Source organism: Harpia harpyja, chromosome 2, assembly GCF_026419915.1.
Source record: "Harpia harpyja isolate bHarHar1 chromosome 2, bHarHar1 primary haplotype, whole genome shotgun sequence".
NCBI lineage: Eukaryota > Metazoa > Chordata > Aves > Accipitriformes > Accipitridae > Harpia > Harpia harpyja.
Window position 1 is genome coordinate 72,399,124 of NC_068941.1, and position 24,767 is coordinate 72,423,890.

The 24,767-nt window shown below is 36.7% G+C and overlaps 1 long non-coding RNA gene across 6 annotated transcripts in view; it reads right to left on the reverse strand.

The window, feature by feature from the left end:
• Positions 1-648: 648 nt before the first annotated feature.
• The window catches only part of LOC128152615 (uncharacterized), an 88,584-nt gene continuing 64,465 nt past the window's right edge, over positions 649-24,767 (reverse strand). For all 6 annotated transcript variants that reach the window (XR_008238716.1, XR_008238715.1, XR_008238714.1 and 3 more), the window contains 2 exons: positions 11,932-12,035; positions 649-833 (listed from right to left, as the gene is read on the reverse strand). This is a non-coding gene — a long non-coding RNA (uncharacterized LOC128152615). The remainder of the gene's footprint in view (positions 834-11,931; positions 12,036-24,767) is intronic.

Here is a 24,767-nt window from a genome sequence, read left to right on the forward strand (position 1 = left end):
GTCCTTTCTATTTCATAAATAAAATGTCTACCTGCTCTGTTCATGTTTGGTAAATAGGTAGAGAATCTACAGCTGGATCACCCATGCCAGTTTTAGGATCAGTACTGAACACTACATTTTTACAGAGATTTCTCCTCAGCTACTGTTTAAAAATGGTTCTGCTAGTAGTCTATGTACTTCAGGTAAGAAGTAATTGGTTTCAGTTTTCCCCAGTGACAGATTTTTTTCATTAATAGGGTCAGCAGGGAAAATGTTAAGTTTTAACATTCAAAATCAAACACGTTATTTTGCCGAGTGATTATAATACATCTCCTATTCACTATTCAGCTAGTGAAAGAAAACTGGGAAGAAAGTGGAAGGGCAATTTTGGCATGATAGGAAGCCATAATCCTTCACTGTTATTTTTAAGGTAGTTTTAGACCCTCTCTTAACATTAAAAGATGAAAACATGTTTTTATATGTCAGCATTATGGGCTCCAGTCAACTTACCTGCTCTATCTACTTCAAATAAATTATATTATTCTAAACTGTCTTTTCTTTTACCTCCAAGGGATCATAAAAAGGTAGTTTCATGCAATTGTTTATCTACATGGAATGCTTTCTTAAGCTACCTGTATGCAAGAGTATTGAAGGAGACAGAAGACAAGATTGGCTGCAATTCAGTATGATGAAAATTTATTAATTTTAAGATTAATATAGGTAGTTATGAACTTAATTCACCATCAGCTCTTTGGTATGAATCCCCTCATAATCTTCAGGTTAATAGAGCAATAGTAGTTTTGTTTCTTCCTTATAGTCATCCCTGTAAGAAATCAGCACAGGTTTCTTCTTATCTGCCTCCATGAATAAGAGAAGATAAAATTAAAGAATTAATTGCTTTCATGAGAAACATGACATTGGAAATTTAAGATGAAGTTTATTTAAAGTGTTTAAAAACTTTGAAAGCACCACACACTTCCAACTGTACTAATAGGCTAGCAGCTCCTAGGACATATACACACACAGAGACATACAAGCATGTGCATGTGTGTGTGTGTGTTTGCGTATGTATATATGAACACACATACACACAAACATCAAAAACTGTGCAAGTATATTACATGCATATATATGTTTGTTATTCCCATATTCTTTTAACTCAGACCATCAGAAATTTGAGGGAATCGTTTACAATACTTTAAAATTCATATAAAAATGTCATTTATTTTTACTTGTTTCTAACAGTAACAGATGGTGATACACATCCTGTAGTCAAGGTAAACCACTAAAAGTTTTGTTGAGTGAAGACCTGCTGCAATGATTTAATTCAAGTCCCCAAAAATGTTATCAAGGCACTCTTTAATCTAAACTTTCTCATCCTTTCCTTCTTTCTTTCCCTTTTTATTAGATATACTTAATCTGCCTTTCTCCTCATCAGACAACATAGCTTTTTGCAAAACCAGATCACCAACACTGCTCTCTTAAATTTTCACTTGGCCGTATAATCTATATGTGACTTAAACAATAGTGGAAGCTTTAATGCAGCCAAAACCTTCGTGACAGCTACTGTCCTGGAAACTGATGACAGTAATTAAAATCAGCCTAAACTTTTTTTCTTATAGAGACATTAGTTTCAGGATTAGAATTAATTAATTCTTGAAATTCACCTGGAGTAAAATTTGTCCTTAAAAGTACAAGTTTTGTTCCAGAAATAGTAAATGAAGAGGGAAGAATATTCTAGTCTAGAAGGAACAAAGACCACTCTCATTGAATGAAAATTAATTGTCAGTCTGAGAATTAGATGTCATATTAATTCAAAATTTACTACTTTAGATGTGAGTTGTTTCAAAGCAGATGAACTAAGTAACTTAGACAACATATCTTAGATCACTCTAAAAAAATAAATCTCCTTTAAGCAAAATCTCCTGTTTAAAAACAAAATTAGGCACACACAAATATAAAGTCTGATCTTATAAAATGTGCTTTTTGCAGACCTTTCAAAAGCTGGCTTATCACTTGTATATTATATACTTCGCTTTAAGTATAGAAACCAGCCAATATAATGGAGAGTACAAATTACTCATGGGAAAATTACGAGGCAACAACTTGTATTATGGTTTACATGAAGAAAAATAACATTATCACTATGCTGCCTACTCTACTGACATTTTTCCCATTCAAAGACATATTGAAAGTCACCCTGCAGGTCAGTAAACTCAATTAACTTCTTTTTTTTCTATTATATGGCTTTAGGCTCAGTGTACTTCTGGATGAGAAGGACCACCCTGACCCTGTGGTGCAAGCCTACCTCCTAGGTTCTGGAAATACAAGTTAGGTCACAGCTGTTCAACAAGTGAATGTCATGGAAAAGTCCAAGGTCGAAAAAATTACTTCCTGCCAAATCAGGAAAACTACTTGAAATTCCCCATAGAGATACCGTTCCATAGGACTTTTAAAAATATAAATAATTTTATTTTGAAAATTTTGAGTTGGTTTCATTGCAGAATGGGGTTAAAATATTCATTTGGTAATTTGAAAAAAAGTATGAAAAGATGTACAATTAAATGTACTGATATGATTTGACCTAAAAATCAAAACAATAAATTTGAAAAGAATGTTTGACAAAAGTAATCAATGCACAATCAGAGCAAAGCATATTTAAAATGGAGCAAGAAGACTGAGATGTTTTGACTTTCTCACATCACAGAATTATGGTCAACACTTGCTAGATATAAGAGAATTTGGTTTTAACAAAAAACAATATTTTCCTTTGAATAGTTTTCAACAACTCTACCTCTGCTCCCAGCCAAGACAAAGCAGTAGGGAAGGCAGCTGTACATCCTCTGAAAAGCAGCTAAATTTGCAGCTTTCTCAGGGCTGAACCTGATAAATCAGTCCAGCCTTCTGCGAGCAGGAACTATAACTTGATACAATATTGCCATAAAATTGTTATAATCAGTCAGACCAGTACTTCTTTTAACAAATGGAATTATAGAACCAGTTCCTTAACAGTATCAAATAATGTGTCTCCACTGATTCAATACAACTGCTTGGATTTACATGGACAGCCTAGCCTGTACCATTTATAACCAGTTTAGTTTCCAATAAACCCCTTGAAACATAATAAAATTCATTAGTTTTCCCTAAGAGCATACATTCTATGAAACCGGTTCCACTTTACTAGTATAAATGTAATCGCTTTGGAAGAAATTCAGGCCACCGTATCTCATGTATCTCAAGCCAACGCTTATCTAACTCTATCAAAGCTGGGTGTCACCAGGTGGCTTTGTTGGTCATATATTGCTTCTCAGAGCTAGGCGTCACTGAAGCATAATCTTACAGTAAAATAAAAACTGGATCGTCTACAGGAAAAGAAAAAGAAGTGGGAATAAACTTAGATATCAGACAAGGGATACAAACACAGTTAATATTAATTTAATGTGTTTGTATTTTTAAGCCTTTTTCTATCACTTGTGAGAGAATAAGGCATAGAAAAAAAAGTAGTTACAAATATTCACCAATTCATTCTGTGAAATCAGAATTCAGTCATTCTGATTTCCAAATGTTTCCACCAGCATCAATTCTACTCACATCTGTGCATAAAGGACAACATTTGAGACAGGGGACTCCTCTCCTCTGTGATGCTATCTTCCCTGTCCATTGGACACCACACACAGTGCCTCGGTGGGAAAAGTATTCATGACATTTTAGTTGCCCTGAATCACCTTCTGGATAAGGAAAGGCTGGGATCATCACTCCAGCAGCTGTAGCAGATGACACAGAAGTTCCCCTACAGAAGAGCAAGACACTGATTTGCCACACTTGCCAGGAGGTGGCTGGATGAGGCAGACACACTGTGCTTTCTTTAGCCCCCAAACATAGCTGACATTGTCCCTGCCAGACAGTCCTAAGTAAAAATGAGAGCTGAAGAGAACAACTTCAGAGCTGATGCAATGCAAGTTTGTTTCTGAGGATGTCTCAAACTAAACACCTGAAAACCTGTCAGAGCAGAGAACAGGTCTTGCAGCTGATTTTGCAAGTCAGTAAACATCTTCCCCATAGTGTATTACAGTGGAGACTTTCTTCTCCTAATTTATTCCCTTCCTAGTTTTCTGCAAGTTTCGGTCTCTCTCAGACCCAGAACACATGTTCCGATGAAGGATCTCTCACTGGGAACAGCTATCATGAGCCTGTTTGCTTCCCACAGCTCTCCTACAGGACACAAGGGCTGGTACTACAGATGCTTTAATACTCTGAACGGTCACATAGAAGAGTTACAGTAAGAGGAGAATAGAAAGGTATAATTTTAGGATGAGGAATAATAGGATTAACTAATAACTAATGCCAAAATAAAAAGAACAAAACCTTTTTACATGAGACATAAAGCTGGTTTATATCTCATATAAAGAGAGTTTAGAATTGAAGTATTTAAAAAAAGAATTATAAGAAAAAGAAGCTCTAAACTAATGGAAGCTGAGCCATTCAGAAAAGGAAATGAGAAATATAACCAGAAATGTCAGCTAAAATACATTAATGAATTTATGTTTTGTAGACTTCTAGAGAAATCTTGAACTGTATTCAAAATTGACTACAAAGAACCAAATATTTTGGCAGCAGTGATAGGATCCTTTGCATGAGAGTCTTGTCTAGAGACCCAGAAGTCAAAAACTGAACTAAAGAGAGTATTTAGCAAGATACAAAGAAAGAAGCATAGATCCAACATTGTCTATACCAACTGTGAAACTACATATAGGAAATTTAAGTTTTAGATAAAAGTATTCTAAATAATCGTTGTTAAATTGTCTAAATGTTGTTAAAATTGTTCCCTCAAATATAATTACAGTTCTGAGTGGTTTAGAAACTTAATAGTTTGTAAAAATAAAAATAAATAAGATGATGTTTCAGTGAAAAATTATCTTCCCTAAATAAAACGCATAAGAATTTTCAAGTGTTAGCTTAAAATATATAGCACTTGTGACTTACCAGATGCTTTACCTTCAATAGATAGGAATAAACTAAGCAACTTAGGATGCTAAGTTCCACTCTCAAAATTTTCACATCTAAAATTCACATTCCCAAATGCTTTTAACTGCTGAAGGCTGTGAATAGGTATCTAGGAGTGTCAAAAGCATTTAATCAGTTCAGGCAACCAAAACTTAGTGATTTTAAAAGATTTGTCTGTTTGAAAATCTCAAGAGAATTCTATTTTGATCATTAACTGCCAAAAAACCTATTAAAACTCTGTTCCTACTGTACTTTTACATTTTTATTTACCTGCTTCTGAAAAATATGCTCCTAGAATCATCTCTAGACACACATCTAATGGTGAGGAAAATAAAATAGGTATTTGCAGTAACAAAGTTAAAATTCTGGTTTGATGTTTGATTTTTCCAAGTTTTTCACCATAGAAAAGTTTATTTCAGGAAAGAATAACAAAGATGTTTACTTACTTAAATAAGTAAATTTTTTTTTAAGCTTTAAGCAATGGATTTTGATATGGCAAGTGTTCTTTTTTTCTCTGTGTCCATTTTTGGTATAACTGCCACGTCTCAGATGTAAAAGGGCAAGTTTGGAATCCTGTAGGCAAGCTCTTCACTGCAAGCAGAGCAGGCACACTCTGTTTCAGATGGCAGGTAAGATTTCAGACTTCTAAAGACTATCAAGCTTCATTTTGTCATACTGCAACCACTGTGCCCACATTATTATGTAAATGAAAACATTTCAGACAGGCTCAGAAAGGCATGGTAAGGACTGTCATGTTCAGAAAGCAATGTCATTGCTAACCTCTAAGGTCATACTAGTCTATTATCAAAGTGTCAGATAACGCTGTGTTGATAAGTAGATTAGACAAAGTATTACTTTATTATTATATGAACAAACGTCAGTCTGATCTGAATAACTTTTACATGAATTACATTTTCCTTTTTTTTTCTGATGCTGATGTATTGTTTCTTTAAATCAGCCAAGAACACTAGGTAGAAAGAGACGCCCTTTTTTTTTTGTCCCATGAACTAATAAAAACACTTTAATCAATCTCTTCTTTTGTGTAGGACACAACATCAAAATTAATTGTTTGTATCCTGATGCAATGGAATGCAGTGAAACAGTTTTGTATATTTATTGAGTTTAATCGAGGATTAAATTACTATTATATAAAAATAGAAAACCCTGTTATAAATTATAGATATCTTATTCCCTTCCAATCCCCTTATTCCCTGTACCAGTTGAAAGCTAAAACATGTCCTTGAAAACCTAGGATAGTACGTGCTACATGGTAAATGTTCAAAGCAGTATGCTAGAAATCGGTTCTCTAGCTTCTGGTATCATTAAAAGAACTTGTGAACCTAATTCACAATAAATTGTGCTACAATATTATATCCATTTATAGTAAAGGCTAAATGCGTGATACCCTTAGAATTGAATCCCACTAGCAATTATTTCTGCTACGTGTTATGACATATATTTCTCCTGTACTTAAAGTAGGATAAAGCACACTGTGTGAGCACCTTCTTGTGATACATTTGTGCTATAGAGGTATTTGCCACCTAAATAAAACATCCTAATAGCAACAACCAAACAGAAAAGTGTTGTCAGGGAAACAACAAAGAAGGCAAAAAATTTCATATATACCAAAGCATATACGAAAAAATATGCTGGACAGTATAACAACTTGATTATACATCCATTGTAATCCTAAATATTCTTTCCACTACTGTCAGCGAATTTGGACCATGGTCAAGAGAGGTTATAACTTTCACTAGTAAAGTTGACAAGGAAGGCTAATAGTGAGTGAATTTAATCAGAATTTTCATAAATTTATCCTGAATGAAGTTTTTATGGCACCAGTAACAAACACTTAAATATCATGGATGTAGTGACAACCAGAGGGACAGTGACACTACTTTTATCTTTTCTCTTCCCAGACAGGAGAACAACCACTTTTTTCTGCCAGTCATTGCTTCCTCTAGATCTGTATTCCATCTCTGATGCAGGCTTATGTCAGGGGACTTGGAAAAATATAGAGTATGTAGAGTAAATCCCACAACAGGTACTTACAGAACAGTGTAATCACAAGAAAGATTTTTTTTTTTTATTTCCTACCCCTCATTAGTTTGAAAGCAAGCTTTTTACTTGACAGAAAAGGGGAAGCAATGGTAAAGCATTTAAGAGGACTCACTGTGAATCCAGAGACTGATGAGAGTGGGCCTTGTTCCACCCACCTGCCAAGGCTGATCACAAACTACCCACCCAGAAGTAAGCGGGCACCTGGCCACTACAGGTCACCAATTAAGAGTAGCCACAGATGATACTAGTCACATTACTTGTGTGATGTTTCTTCTGGAAAATAGGATGCCCTAACTGCATTTTCTCAATTAGTCAACCAGGCTCAACTAGATCTGTCTTTGCATTATTTCCCCGCAGTGGAGGTAAAGAATTGTCCCTTTTCTTCATATCTAGGTTTTTACCTTATTTAAACACTCTGTAATATTTTTTACTATATTTCCATATTTTTAATCCAGTTTCAAAAGAATCCTGATTTAATAATCATGTCTTTCTGTCTCCCCCTGCCTGATTTACCTCAAAAGAAACACCTCTCTTCCCACGTGCCCCTGTCTCTACAGTTCTATAAAAGGGGCATGATCAATGCAGATACACAGAACAAAAGCTCTTATAGAATACCTCCTTCTCCATTTTAGGGAAGACTGAACTTCAGAAAACCCAAGATGAAATATAAGAAGCTTAACTTCCAATTATTCTTACGTTTGACCAAAGGCTGGAAGGAGAAACCATTATATTTTTAAGTATCTTTGCTGTACTCGCGTTCAGGTCAGGATTTCACAGTTGCTTATACTTATATTTTAGCTCCTGTGACCTCTTATGGGTCCTACATAGTAGGCAGTAACTGGAATGCAATGTAGCCCATCCCACCCCATCTATGACACATTCCTATTTTTCCTGATCACTCCGGGGAGCAGAAATTTTCCAATTAGAAGCATTTGTTAAGTCCCTATTCCCATTCAGCCAGGGAGCACCTTTGTGCAGTAAGCACCCAATGGGTGTTTTTCTCATTTTATAAAGGTGCCTTATATTCCCAGTACAAAATTAAATTAGTCTGAATAAGCAAGATTAAGACCCACACATTATAAAGTTTTCCTGCTTAAAACAAATGTATTGTGTTTGACTTTACTAGTTGTACAACTCCATGTGTATTCAATGAGTCATTTTGGGGGGAGGTGACGAAAGGAAGAAAGCTTGGGAAAAATACCTTGTGAATACCTACCACAGATATTTAGCTTCATTACTACTCTGATTCTCTGTGATGATTAATCTTTTTTGCCTGCATAGGATGAGTTTCCTATTTCTAAATAGCTAACCTGTTTATTTATTTTACTTATACTGAGAATTTTATTCCCTAAACTTCCTCGGAGCTCTAAGGTAACATGTAACCCGTTTCCTTTAAAAAGAGGACCTTTGCTCTTTGGGCACTGGGAAGCATATCCTGCCATTTCCTCTCATGAGTGTGAGGAAGAACTCTTCTTTGAAACTTAGGCTCTGGCTTTGGTCATAGTAGAAACTTTTGACCTATCCATCAGTTAATGCTAAGAAAACCACAATACACACAAAAGCATCGGTTTGCAAAGTCAGACCAGGAAAAAAGTAACTGCGTTATGAAGGACAGAATGTATCAGACGTTTTTTGCTTAAATGTTTTTGCTTCTTGTTTTAATATTGCAAGGCATCTGTTACCTAAAATGCGCTGCCTTATTTCTATTCCTTCTTTCATTTCCTACAGACGAAAGCAAAATGCAACCCTATAAATTAGTCCATCAACCCTCCTAATTGTATTAACAAATACAAAATGCTTCTTGCAATATCTAAAATTAAATCAACTTTATTCATAGAGAAAATAACCTATTTGGCTGAGATTTCTGTAAATAACTCCAGTCTACTGCACTGGGAATATTAATCCACAAACACAAAACCTCACTTAAAAAAGCCCCACAATTCTTTCACTTTCTTATGACTGTGTATCATCTCATTAGGGTTAGAGCTAGGTCAAAGTGCTACCTATGTTTCATTTAATCTGAGATTTTTTGTACCCTTTCATATCTATTGCTTTGCTAGTTTATAATCAAGAGCAAACAGGTAGTTAAGGTTAGAGTTAGAACTGACTGAAATCAAAGTCATTCAGGTGATTCAAAGACAATTGGAGGCGAATCAGGACAGACTAGTAGAAGTTACCAGGAGCGGGGAAGCTCTCTGACAGCACTGAGACAGCTTCTGACATAGTTTCCCCTCCTGGCTCCCCAATGGTGGGGAGAAAGAGAACAATATAGCAGCTCCTGGTTGGCTCTTACACGGCAGTACACGGGGGTATTTATAGCTCTGAAGTGAAACACTCCTGGAATGCTGGAGACAACCTCATTCACCTATTGACTGCCAAAAGATTTGTTAAATTCTGTTATTCTTCTTTATCATAGACATTAGATGTATAAGTGTGTTTGTTTGCTGTACCTATATCAAATTCATTAGTTGTCTATTTTTGACCTCTGACCAAAAAAAAAAAAAGATCCACAAGTAGAACATTAAAAAAGTTTAAGGAAGCAACTGAAAGATTAATACAGAAATTTTTATCTAGCGTTTAGCAGCAAAAGGTAGAGCAATGTCTCTGAATTTGTTTCTCTCCTTAGTTCTTGCTTGTTCTCACATAATGTTCACACTTAAGGGTTCCTAGGAGTGGCATCCATCAACTACCTATCCAAGCCTTTGAGGAACTGATTAAAAAAAAATCAGCAGCTTCTCACAATCTGGTAGTGCAAAGGTCTAAGAAAATGAACACAGAACACCAGGTGGGTTAGATCATGGGAAGAAAATGTCTCACAATAAACGGATCTAAAAATTAGAAGCTCTCTCCTGCTTTTCAGACAGTCATGCTCTAACCAATAAGTATTAATGCAAAATACAAATAATATGCAGGATAATGAACTAAGACAATAAATAAAAATAAAAAATAATTTAAAAAAACAGTGAGCACTGCTATATAGTATTTTTGTCCCAAATCTTTAAAGTATAAGGTTTCTTTCTTTCAAAATGCAATTTCTTATAAAGACAGCTTGCGGATGAAATGTGAGCATCATAGATGACAGTAATAAAACCATCGCTGTGGCCTTCCCCTCAATGAATGGAGGCTCCATTTCATTGAAAAAGCCTAGCTCTGCATAGCTTGACAGGAACTTAGGTGAAGGCATACCAGTCGCTGTACTGATCTCAGACCTTAACTGATTCATGTGACCTGTTATGCCATGTGACAGTTGTGAGAATGCTCCAAGCACTCACAGAAATTATTTAGTACAGTTTCACTATGACTACACAAAATGAAAACTTTAGTAACATGAAGTCTCTTTACTCCGACAGTTAAGACAGAGCTCATTGTAATCTTAGCAAACTATTGCTAGGAAGAAAGAAAAGTAAAGCAATGCTTATCATCATAACTTCTCCCAATTAATGAAACCTGTCTGGAGTCAAGTTTCATTTTGTGAGCTATAGGTCTTAAATGTTCAGTGCATACATTTCAGCTCTCGAGGGACCTTTTCAAAGAGTCAAAGTATGAATTTAGTCAAGCTTTCCAAAGGTTTCAGATCAAGGTTTTCCATGTTGGTATTTCCTGTCTAGGGGCTGTGGTGAAAAGGATTTGATAAAGAGTTTCATTTTAGGACAATTTCCAAATATTGGTACTTGGGAGAAGACATACTTCTAGTCTAGACTGTAGAGGAATGTTGCAAAAGCCAAGACACAAGCATAGCACCAAGTTTTTCCCTTATAATCCAGGAAACATAAATCTAGGAAAATGTCATCATTTTAGCCATACCATTCTGGTCACTGTTTCATTAAATGCCTTACCAAAAATGTATATATTCCTTTTACCCAGCTGATGGAAAAAGGAGTAAAATCTAATACACTGTACCAGACAAAATCCTGTTGCAATCATAATGCTAAACATTGCTGTTTTCCAGCTACATTTATGGTACCAGAACACTAAAAAGGTCAATGAGCATCACTGGACAACCACACATAAAAATCCCTGAAGATGCAGACATGTAAGTAAGCAGTACACGTCACTGTTCAAACCACCTGCTGTCTGAGAATACCAAAGTTGTCTACAAACATTAACTTTGTCCCACCATAATATTTTTTTTTAAATCAAATGCTGTTAACCTCTCTTTATACAGTCAGGAAATAAAGCACATATGAAGGACTTCACTAGAGAATCTTTGGCAGCAGTCAGAACAGAGTCAATTTTCTAAGCCCTTTTTAGGTGGAAAACTTGACCCATAAACACAGCCAGCATATTTATATTGATATTGCTTGCATAGCTTTTTTTTATTACTATAAAATTAACTGGCCATAGCACATATGACATATATGGTGATGTATGGAAAGGATGAAAGTGTAGCAGGGAACCATCTGGAGACGTGAGCCGAGTAACAACCGGACACCGATACGGTTAAAGTTGTTCTCCCTTTATTGCCCAAATAGCATGCTTATATACCTTGTCAAGCTAAACATCAGCTGTCCACGCGCCAAAAGCTAAAATATAATTGGTTATACTATCTCTGTCCACACGCATAAACATAGGACACAATTGGTTATACTAACTCTGTACACGCGCCTAAACATAGGACACAATTGGTTATACTAACTAAAATATGCGAAACTTGTCTCAGCCTAATTGGTTAAGATAAACTGCCGAATTGAGGTTCTTTGTGCCAAGTTCCCTTTATCTTGGAATGTGCACCTGTGTTCTTCTAATTGGCATCTTTCTTTTTTTGTCTTCTTGTTTATTCTGTTCAAGGCCTTCTAAAGGCGTCTGGAATACTTTTGTGACCGTTAGCTAAATATGTGTCCGCAACATGAAAGAAAAGGCAATCGTGACATAACAGGAGATGCTCACATCACAAAGTTCTGGAATCACACCTCAGTCTGAGCTTCCCCAAAATTCAGATATCTTTGGCCTCAAGTGTTCACAGATCTTTGAGAAGCAGATCTAATCTGATTCTGCACAAAAACAAAAGAAAATTAAGACATTAGAAAAAAACCTTATTCATTATACATTCTCCCATGCATAACTTTTGTCTCATCTGTGTTAGTACTTGGTTGTTTTCTCTCACTCAAATTGCTGTTTTCCTGTTTTGTATTGGCTTTTTCATATATTAATTAGATTTCAATGTTTTGATCACAATTTCAGAATTCATTTTTACTCTAGAAGAATATGGAGGGCTAACTAAGAGCCCAACACACCTGTATTCTCAGTCATGGATCTCCACTGAGATACTGCATAGGTTTAGCAAAGTTAGAGTCCCTTCTCTACACAGTTATATTTCATAATTCTCATATTTATGAACAGACATTTCATAGCAATAAGTGGTTTCAACTGATACTAGAGCCCAGTAGTGTGAGGTACTGTATTCATGAGCAGAAGACAACAATCCAGGTCTTGGTACTATTTAGAAGGACAAGACACAGAAGGTCTAAAAGTGGAAACAATACAGGGAAGTTAAGTGGCTTTCTCAGGACCTCATATTGCCAAGTTCAATGCCATTTAAAGCAGACAACATGACAGCTCAGAGATTGTGTTTCAGAATTTTCACAGTACGTATTTGGGCTTACAGATTTCTTGTCTCATTTCTAAAGGCCAGTTCCTGAAATGTGTGGAAAACTTTCTGTGGGTTGAGGTCATTCAGCACCTTGCAAGACTGACCCTGATTTTCAGAGGTGCTGAGCGCACACAGCTCCTGTCGACTAGACTAAGAGTTCACAGTACCTCTGAAAATCAATTCATGTCTAATGGCCTTTTCACCTGTCAGAAATAATTGCTGTTTCACAGGAGCATACTAATTCAGTCACCGTTTTGTTTTTAAAGAAGGCTATTTATTTTTAGCCTCCTTGGAAACTGATCTGCTAGGGAGAAAGATCAGGAACAAATTGTGTCCCAAAAGGAAAATAGATTTTATATGAAACACTCATTCTGCTGATTGTCAGTCATAAAAAATACATATTTTAATAGTTCTTTCCCTTGCAGAAAAATCTGTTTAACTAATCTGATCATATAAAAAAATCTTTCTTCTAACATTAGATAGTTAGCTGGGTATTCTCTGCTGGGATATATCTTTTACGGTTTGAAAAAAGTCCTTAATACCAGTAGGAGCAGACTAACATGTAACGGGGCTGTCCTTTCTTTAGCTGGATCTGTGCCCAGGTGTTGGAGAGCTTTTTCACTGAAAGGTATTATCTTCAGACTTTCTCTTGATGCCTTCCTGGCTTCAATGTTCTCAAGGATAGCACCTTAATGTAATTTTCTGCTATTGTAAGACAGGTTTGGAAATTAAAGCAAAGCTTTTAAATGAGTAAAATGTATACATTTGAAAGGATATGGCAGCAGGGCCACATCCTAAAGTGCAGGTCTTTTCAACGGAAATTAAAATGCTCATTAGGAAATAGTAAGCTGCATGCCTTGGCTGTAATAGTTAACAAAACAGCTCTATTGGGATAGCATAATGCATACGAACTCAATAGAAAGTTCTAGATTTCATGTCCCTGCAAATCTTTCCTCACAAGGTTAAAGTTCTGCATGGTTAGAGGCCTGTCTTTTCAAGTGCAGCACCAAGGGGCATTTGGCTTGTCTCTAGATCAGATCTTCAGTTCCCTTATCTGCTAAACCTATATTTCAAGGACAAAGTGAAATTTCACTTTGAGAATTTAACAAAGGAGAAGAGCTATGAACACTTGGTTTTTATTTAAAGCTTTTTAGTCCAATAAGTCTTTATATCTATTTTTATATGTGTGTGTGTATATATATATATATGTACCTGAGAACAATCTGCGTGATTTTGACAAACTATGCAATGCAAAAACTCTAAGTACATGGGTTTGATGCATGGAAAATATTTCCATATGGACGTGCTTAATATGTATCCCTGGGTAAATGCCGTTGGCATTCAGATTTTAAAAGCTAGAATGGTAAATCAATAGTGTGCATCTATCATAAGACTTATTAGCCCCTAATGTCTCCTAGCTGTCCAGGGATGTATTATGGCTCAATCCTATTTTCAGGGAAGTCAGTGACTAAATGGTATCAAGGACCAGAGCTCCCTCCCTCATGCAGGTGTTGGAGATTGAAATTAAAAATTACTACTCTTTGTACCCTAGAGGTTGGATATCCCAGAGCAATAGGGCTGTATCCCAAGGAAAACAGCTGGAGGCTACTGTGATGAACACTGTAGGGGGGGAAGAGAAAACAACCTCAGTTGTTAGTGAAATAATTTTTTCCTCATGACTGTTCTAACACTGCACATCACCAGCATCATTCTGCACAGGCATCTTTTCTAACTTAAGAGAGTCTGGATGTTTCTGGAGAAAGGATGCATTTCCCTTTTAATTTTTTACTTTGACAGAAGTAATAAAAGGTCACTTAATGCACATAGTCCATCCTTTGCTGCAGTTACAAGACATGAAAACTGCAGTTGACAGTCTGGCCATGACGTTAGTACAAGTTGTAAATGGGTATTTCCCATGGCTAATCTTGATTTATTTTTTTTTTTTATTTATGACCTGGGTTTTTCTAATTTCAACCTACATAGTATTGCAGTATGTAACTTTCTTCCCTGTACCTTATCACTATAACTCTTATTTTGTTTCCTTCTGGAAAGGAAAACTATGCAGTACTATGCAATCATGCTGTCTTTTCTTCCTGACTTGTACTCTTCAGCTCCCACTGCTTTGGGGCTCCTACTTTAACAGAACAGTTCTTCAACTGAATTAGAAGATTACCTGTTTCATTGTTTTTCTGTCTGGATGTCATTCTCATTGAAAATATTAATCTGTTTAGAAATTAACATTGTAAATGTCATTGACTAAGAAATTCTGTGTTATGGACCAAACTGAATGTCAACAGATGTCACTTCAGTTCCCAATTTAAACTGATGAACTGATTGATACAGTAAAAAATTAACATGTTCAGAAAGTTCTCTTCCACAGTACGTGCAGGCACTGCATTGCCACTTTTACAGCCATGTTTATATGACAGACCGTCTGTATCTCTTCAGCATATATTATGAGAAATGTCTAAAAATATGCATTTGTTGGTTATAAAATCTATTTTCCTACTTCCCTTACTTTCTTGGAAATTAACGCATGGATATTTCAGGAACAAACTAATAACACTGGCAGACAGGTATGATGAAATAGACAAATGTTTGGTGTAATTGTACTACTTAGTGTTTTTGCTCAGCTGCAATACTTCATCTTATCCACTATCTCTTTTGGGACATGAAAGGTTTGTCAATTTGTGTAATATGATAAGACTTTGTGGTAAGGCTAAATATTCCTTGGCGATACACCCTACCTCACCTTTCATGTTACTGCAGAGCTGGAATGCTGGTCCATATAAAAGTACCGTAAATACACAAATGCCCTTCCCTGTGTAGAGATGGGATATGTAACACAACGCCACCTTAGTCCTCTGGTCCTTAAATGTTCTGACTAATGAAAGGCAAGTATTTCTCCCATGATCTCTATCATAGCATTTCAACAGCATTTCAGTAACAGTTTTTCAAGTTATATAATACTTCCAAGCATTTCCTTACATGCTACCCAACATCCATTTGCAACTCTATGCTAAAGAAGATTAACAACAAGATGACTTCTAGTGAAGATGTAGTGATCAGGCAACAATCTATATTTCAGCTCACTGGAAAGGCCATGTAGAAGAAGCCTTACAGACATTTGCTGGATCATGTGAAGCTGAGAGTGTCTCACTGTAGATCAGAATTTATTGCACTCCATCTGTCAACAAAAGTGACCAATTACTGCAGCTAGGGAAGCTCTTCCCTTCCCAACAAACAATACATTGAAGAGGCCAGTTGATTAGTCATCCATCTTTATTTCAGCATTTCAATTTAATATAATTGTAATTAATTTTGTATCTTGGAAAATAAAATTTTAGAAAGTTGATTTCTGACTTAAGAAAAATGTTTTCCATTTTTACAGGTTTCACTGATTGTCTTTTGACTGACCTGATATAAAAAGAAACAATGCCATTCCAACTCAGTATCTGTTCTTATTTTGATAAAGTCATAAAAGTATTGACTTTACATAGATTTAACTTTTCATTGAAGCCATGCTTGCAATGCAGCTTGTATTAATGAAGAAGGGGTATAACTTGTCCTCCAATAAGAGACATGCTATAATACTTAAGCAAAATGGAGTTATAACCTATAAGTGGCTTAGATTTTGATGAAGGTCAAACACTTCAGACTTCAGTGCAAACTCATTTGCCTCAGCAAGAGGAAAAAGATGTGATGACTGGATTCCAAAGTCCCAGAAGTAAAGCCTCCAAAGATAAACATCTGCAGATTTGGGGTAAATAATGTGAATTGGGTAAGAAAAAAAAAAAAAAAAAGAAATGAGGGAAGAAAAGAAAGGAGAGGAGAGAGAGGAGAGGAGAGGAGAGGAAAAGAATAAATGCAAGCTTTCAGTAAAAAGAGCGTTCAGGCAATCACCTCAAATTCTTGTTGCCTACCAAGGGCATTAAGGTGTGTTGGCTTTGTTTAAACTGTTTATAAGGAATGCAATCCACCCAGGAGAGGTTACATGAGAAGAGGCCTTTTCTTAACAAGACTTTTCAAGTGCACAGTGTTCACTGAAGCTCGGCTCAGCACACAAAGGGAGGGAGGGAGGCAGGCAGGGACAGAGGGAGAAACAGTCTCTGAGAGGCCTGGAGTCACTTCCTCATCTGTCCTAAGGGTATAGCACAGACAAGAAAGGAAGTTTCTTGATGGCACTGCTAATCTGTTTCAGTACAAGGACGTTACATAGTTCTTCACCTTTTCGGTTTGAGTCTTATCCCCACGGATGAATGCCATTTCCTGACCTGAAATGTACAGCTGTAGCGTCACCTAATAACTAATAGATTTTTATAGCACCATATTGTCCTCCAGCGGTGAACTCCCCCCACAAACGAGACATAGGTTCAAATCCTATTCCTGAAAGCAGCTCCTGAGTTTATTTAGGCTGCTTTCAGCCATGGAGGGCAGAACAAACCATACGCTCCTTGGAGGCTTGAATCCAGCTCAGCTGAGCTCACTGGAGAAGCAGTTTCTCAAACCATTCCCAGTGTCTTGTTCATGGAAGTAAGCACCAATTACTTAACTGTAACTATACATATACACATGTCCAAGAGCACTCAGTGCCTCAGTGGGGGTGCTATAAATGCCACAGGATTTGGATCTCCAAGATGAAAACAGTAAAGGGAGACCTGTAGAGACCAAGTCTTCATCCGAGCTCCTCGCAAACTTTCAGTCAGTACTTGGAAGGAAAACAGAAAAGTGAGCCGGTGCTTAAACAGCATTTGTCATTCGCCTCAAGATTGAAATAAGCAACATATGTAAAGGTTTCACGCAAAGAACATAGCAGCACAAAGCTCCCTTTATTCTAAAACTAAACTCTTCTATAGAAATCTACAAAATCTATTTATACAGAAGTGTTTATTCCTTTATAAAGCTCTGACTAATGCCAGTGACTAAAATCCTGAGCAGGAAAATCAATGTAACTGGTGATTATCTGTCCCCAGGTGTTATTTACAAAGATTATACCTGTTCTTAATACTGCCTATCTAAGCATCAATTGAAGTGTCACATGTGTAATTCCATCTCTTCATTGTTGATGATGCTTAAAAATCAAAAGAAAGACAAGAACTGAAATAAAATAAAGATTTCAGGTTTTCATTTTCAGAAGTTTTGGGGAACATCTTTAGTTATAGAAAGGACCCATTCAGATGTTGTTATGTAATTCTGATTACAGATTTCATCATGGTAACTGGGGACAGATTTAAGCACAAATTATTATAGCAATTTGACTTTGGACAAATGCTTTAATTTTGTTTCGAACTGATGGAATTTTACACAATTGGATAGGAAATATTCATTCAACCTTTCTTGAGAGGATTTCACCTTCCCACTTTTTTCTCAGGCTTGAAATATCATGTGAATAGGCTTTCCCAGGGATATTTCAACTTCCACGTAAATTACAAACTAGAAAATACAGCAGCAAAAAATGTAAAAATTCATCAGCTAACTAACAAGAATTTTTATTCTATCTCCAAACTATGTAGTATTTCAGACAAAAAGTCTTCCAATGATTTTAGTTTATCCTACCTCATCCTATGATGTATTCTTACTTTGCAAAACATTCAAAAACTTTGACATTTCTTAAGTCAAATATAAATTTTTATGTTGTTGCTCAGATACGTTTCTTAGTTTATTGTAATCTTTTTGCTAATATATATACATATATATATAGCAAGTGGGCAATTACTGTTAAAAATAAGGGGTCACAGGATGTGCCCAGGGCCCATGGTCTTCTTGTCTTGGAACTTCTGCATTCACTTACTTGTACAACATTATTATTTTGGTACAATGATTCCATTGTCATGATACAAAAAAAAATCAATCCCCAATTTAAATTTAGTAACACTGAACAGTTACAATTCTTATTGAAATTAACAGTACTTGGGAACACCCTGCCCACATAAAGGCTAAGGAAGCCCTAATATTCTACCTATGAAAAATCAAAGTGCCACACAAAAATGAAAAAACTGGGTTTGTTTGAGTTTTTTCTATCTGTACATATGTATTGTAGGCAAAAATGTTCTACTTCTGACAGAAATTAAAATATTTATTAAATCAAAGGCTCCTGAAAACAGACTTGGAAGAAACATGAGTAGTAGGTTTTCACAAATAATAAATCCAGAATTTCTGTTACGCTCCTCCAGTGTAATGTCTTGAATGCTGGGCTTTTTCAAACTAGCTCTTGTGAAGTAGAAGATAACTCTTAAAAACATTGAAATTGATGATGAAAAAAAAGAAAATCCTGAAGTAATGTAAAATGCACAGCAAGATCTCGTAAATTGTTTTAGTGGGCTACTGTTCAATGACTCATTTCTGGTCTCAATTCATCTAGTTGTGATGCCTATAATATTCTTTCTAACTAATCTCTTTCCACCTTCATTGTTAGACCATACAGCTGCCTTTTATCAAGTTTGTGCTCTCCTTTACTAGAAAAGCAGACTTTATGTCCTACATTAGCACTGCAGATAGGGTGCACAGATCCATCTCCTGCAATGTGATTGTGTCTATGCACCTCCTGCACTTGGATCAGAGAATACTTCTACCCCTAATTACCACCAAGGTCCTCCTTAAATGTCACTGTCTGAGCTAAACAGATCTAGCTTCTCACAACTCTCACTGCCAGGTACATTTTTCAAATCTTGTGTCATTCTTGTACATCTTATCTGAAGGCTCTCTAATTTAATAAGATATTTATTGGTCTGTTATGAGACTGGATAATAATTCTGGTAGAGGTCATACTTCAGTGCCAATATAGAAGCAGTATAACGCTACTTCATGGTTTTCTATTAAACTAAACTATGTAGTTTAAATAATAGTTTTAAACAATAGTAAATAGTAAACTAAATAGTTTAGTTCAATGGTTTAAGCTGTTAAACTGCTTCCAAGGATAGTACCTCCTTTTCAGTTATCATTCTATACTAGAAGCCTGCATTTCACTGAAGTCTTGAAATCACACAGTCACTTTTAAATCCCCAACAACTGCATTTGAAGACCTATCATTTAGGTAGTTTGTAATCTGTTCAGTGCCTGCCATGTTGATTTTGATCATGTCAGTCGGACTACACTGAGCACTGTGTGAAAGTTTTTTGAGACAAGTTCTTCCTATAGTTATTCCCATAGGTCTTACTAATGAAGACAAGTTTTTTTTCTTCTGGTTCCTGCAATCTTTTTCACTCATTGTTCCCTATTTTGATGTACCTGCTCCTGTAAGAGGGCCTTGTTACCTACAAAGACCCCTTAAAAAATTCTCAGATTCTTCTAGAGACAGATACAATATACAAATAAAATAAGTGAAAAGACATTACAGAGTGAGGAAGGAATGGACATGTGTTTGACATGCATGCTGAAAACCCACATGATGACCCTTAGAGAAAATTTAGTGAAAGAAACAATGCATAAATGTCACTCCTATGGACTTACAGTTAACTTTCAGGTTGGAGCTAACCTCCAACCTGGTTTTAAATGTGGAGAGAATTTTAATATTTTCAAATCTTTCCCAATGATTCCATAAATATATAATTTAAATCCAATGTAAAAATAAAGAGGTTTGCCTTGAAAACAGAGGGATGGAGATCCTGCCTGACATTTGCATCATAAATCCAGCCAGGAATCAGAGTGCACTAGCCCACTGAAAGCTGGAGAACTTTAATGATAAACAAGCACACTGGGAGGCACAGCATTATCACTAAATGGATTATTTATGCTAGTTCTCGAAACAAGGAAGGGAGGTGAATAATCCTCTTCAAATCTCAAGGCTGCTGATCAAATAAAAATTTCCAAGTACAATAAAAAATTTGGCTCCTAGAAATATATCTGAGCTCTTTGAGCTTTTCTTCCCTCAATTCAGGAAAGAAAAAATTGTTCCACAGCTGCAAAGAATCAATTTTTGGTACTCCTGAACTAGGATTTAAGTTCCCCATGGGACTGCTTAAGCTTTCCATCCCCTTCAGCTCTCTGTGGGAGGCACCCATGGTTCTGAGGAAAAACACTTCTGAGGTCAGGCCAAGTTTGGAGCTAGACAGCATGGCCAGGTGTTGAAGCCAAGTCTGTGAACCTCCATGGCACAGAGGTCCTCCAGACTCAAAATGGGGGCAGGGTAAGGGGAAGATTCACATCCAGAAATTCCTGCTTTTCTTCCCAATTTGTGCCGGACTTGGCAGGATTTTGTCTCAGGTACACGGGGGGAAGGATGTTTTTCACTTAACTTTCAGTTATGTATAATCTTGAAAAATTAGGCTGGTCACAAACCTGGTAGGTTTACACAAGTTTTAAAGGTGAAATTAATATCACATGTACAGGCGGTGATCAAAAGCCCAGTGGAATCAGTGGGCAATTTTCCACTGAGATCAATGGGCTCTGGATTACACCCATAAAGCCTGACTAACGAGGCGTTACGTGGATTAAAAGCACAGGTTAAACTAGGAAATACGGTACTTCTGTGCCAATGGGATTCTGGATCTCTTTGGCTTCCCATAGACTTAGCAGTGAATAGCATAAAGGGAACAGAAAGTCCCTTGCAAAGCTATTGCATGCTGTCAGACCCCGCGCTCACACAGAGCCCATGGGCTCCAAGCCTGCAGGAATAAGGACTTAGCTTGCAAGCTCACTGAGGGAGCCTCAGTGTCACATACACTACCAGTGTTTCATCAAGTATAACACTAACAGCATGCATTTCATTTCTTTCCCCGTCTCATGTATTTGCATCTGTTGTGCATGGAAAGGTGAGTTTATATCCATTTTTAAATGTCTATATATTCTAAGGCAGGCAGAGGGAAAGCACTGTTAGACATTTTGAAGAGCTGAGTCAATACCTGAAAGTCTTTCAGAATGAGTTTATGACCAGACTGGTTTCCACAGTCATATATCTTGTAAAAAGCACATAATGAGATGCGATAATCTATGGTAGGAAGATTCCTACTGCTTTATGTTTAAACGAATTTTGCTCATAAAAAAGGAATGCCACACTATTTTTCTACAGATTTGCTATCACCGGCACTGCTAAGAGGCATTACATAGTGGCCAAAACATTGATATACTTCTCTTTCTCACTGCATCTCTGCAGATACATGATTTGGTCCAGTTAGGAAACATAATAGATGTTATGATGTCTGGGAGCTGTGAGCTCATTATCTTTATCAATAGAGAAGATTTTAGTCGTGTAAGTGGTCAGCAGGAACAATGGTTAGGCTTCCAAAAGTATCCTAATTCGTAGAAATGAAGAATACAGCTTGCAGTGCAGACCAAAAAGAGGAAGGTGGGCACTCCTGCCATCTGCAGAGACACAGTATTGCCTTTCAGCTGTTCCCACGAAAGCTACAACACTCAGCATGAATCACAACCTTGCAAGAAGTGGATGATTTTCCCTTCTTCTGCAGGAGGCCGTAAATCCCACATAGGCCTGCAGGGACTCAGAATTCTGCTCATTTTAAAAAGTACCAGTAAGTTGCTGTTTTATATACTGTCCTACACAGACTGCTGGTGCTGAGTTAGTTCTCATCCTCTCCTTCCTGCTTTTCTTAACACCGAGCAGCTTGAAGAGCTGCTACTTCACTTAAAATGGTTAACCAAAGTTTTAAATATTATGTCAGAAAATGTCAACAAAATCAAAAATATCATATCTATCAGCTAGATAAGATTTAATTAAGACTGTGAGTCTTAATATTTCAATGCTTATAGAGCCATTGCATACCATAATATATACCATAATGTGCATCAAAACATAGCCATCACCCCTCATCCTCACAACATAGTCCATGGAACATTACTGAAAAGAAGATGTGACAGAAGCACAGATGATCACACAAACCACAGAGTCATCACATAGAAATAAGGACTGCATCTAAATTGATGTTTTGCATTTAAAGTATCTTGTGAAGTTTGTATGTCTTTTCAGTCCAGTCACAAAGCTGCAGCAAGAAAAAAAGGCAGTGAGTACAACAAAACAGCACAGAGATAAATGTAACAGAACTCCTTTGTCTATTCAAACTGCATTTCTGCTCTAAACAATATGAAATTTATTTACCTTCAGTATTCTTGTACATCTACTTTTTTAAATAACATTGTATGCAATAAAAAAAATTCCAACTACACAAAATTTAACAATGTAAGCAACATAAGATAAGTCTATGGTGTAAAGAGAAATGTTGGTCAAAACACTGTGGTTCTGTAGACAGCAATTTAAATATGTCAGAGTGAAGTGGACTACAAAGTCTGCATTCTGAATCTGGATCAGACTATTAAAATCTTATTGTCTTCAATTATTCAAACAGCATTTGCAAATATGGCAGCATGGATTCTATGAAGAAATTTGTAAGTAACCCTGTAACAAGGGTTCTCAACATAAATTACTCGAGCGATAATTTATTTATAACATCAAACAACTTCATTTTCCTAATTTTGCCACAGTCACTGATCACTTGTAATCAATACTGTGTAAAACCTGCAGAGAAAACTACTACTTGCAGTGTTCCTTGGCCTCTTTTTCTACCGAGTGATGTGCTTTTGACCGTGTTCAGCATGGAGCATGAGAAAGCGCGGGTGTACAATTCTCAGCCCTGAAGTCAGGAGCTACTGCTGAACTTGGCAGGGATCAGGATCCAGCAGCAGCTGCTTCTCACGAAGGTCATGCGATCCCTCCCTGGAGAGGCAAGGCAACCTGCTTCTTCACTCCTGCTGGGTGTTCTATGCAGCAGAACCTGAGAGATCCCAGCATGCACAGAAAGCAAGCCTTGCATCCCTGAATGGGCAGGTGTCTGCCTTCCTGCTGAGGTCAGAGCTCACTAGGAGCTGTGATACAGGTCCTAATGCTCCACCAAGAAGGCAGAACCACTGTCATGCCTGAAGAAGCTTGGGGGCTGGTGCCAGATTTGTCTATTGGAAATGCCCAGGTGACTCAGCTGAACAAGTGGGTCTTACTGACTTTCCTGTAGGCAGGGCTGACTCTCACCCTGGGAACAGAGGGGTCCATTCCCACTGGAGCTCTACAAACCTCACTAAAATTGTTCTTTGTTGTTCTCTCTTAACAGTAACATGCAGTCACAGTATAAGGCAACAGAGGCATAAGAGAAAAAAATAAGAAACAGAGTGAATTATTCATTATCAAGACAATACAAACAAGATGAGCGTATTTAGTTGTTAAATATTGAAAAACAGAAAAAAAGTCGTTATTACGTGTAACAAGTTTCCCCACACATTTCCTTTTACAAGTGCTTAAACACATTACAGAGTTACTGCACCTGCGCAGTAGCCCTCAGGGGTTTCGTAGGTTGTCCCCCAGCTTGCAAAAGCAGGCACGTGGCAACTCAGAGTGTTATAAGCTTCCTTACAAAGTAGTGATCCCTTTATCTGCAATCCTTCTTCCCAATTTGAGCAGTGTATATGTATAAACTCTATTCAGTCATAAACACAGATTTCTACTTAGTTCAAAATAAAACCATGAGAAGGGAGAAGTGTCTCTAGTGTCATGTGTAGCACAGACAGGTTCTTGCATACTCTAATCCAGAACGGAGCTACAGGCTCAGACCAATTTAATGTTTTATTATCTCTATACCGACTGGTTTTAACGTTCAGTATTATGTAGACTTCCCCATTAAATTACCACCTTCTACAACAAATTTCTATTCCTGGGGAACTGACAATAAAAATAGCAGATGTCTCCACTCAAGCATATTGCAATTCCTGTTCTGAAAGTATATAATTCTTTTTTTTATTATTTAAACAACCTCCATGCATTCTCTAAGAAAAACAGACTTAAGCTGTTTCTTTAAAAAAAAAAAAAGTTAAAGCTTTGATGTGATGGATGCATTGAACATGTCAGGAAGAGTATTATCAAAAGGAGAAGTTTAAAGCCATTCCCTGGGGTATATATGTTTTGATGTCCTACTGTCCTTGTCATACATGAAAGTATTTGGTCTATCTAGAAATTCATTTGACCCAGAAAAACCAAATTGTTCAGAGTTAACAGGGAAAAAACCCACACACAGAACAAGGACTGGGACTATGATATGCTCAGTATTGCAGTGCACTCTCGTTTGAAGTAGATTAAGAAGAAACAGTAGCAAGTAATTAAAATGCATCCTGTTGGTCCCCTACTACTATCCAAACA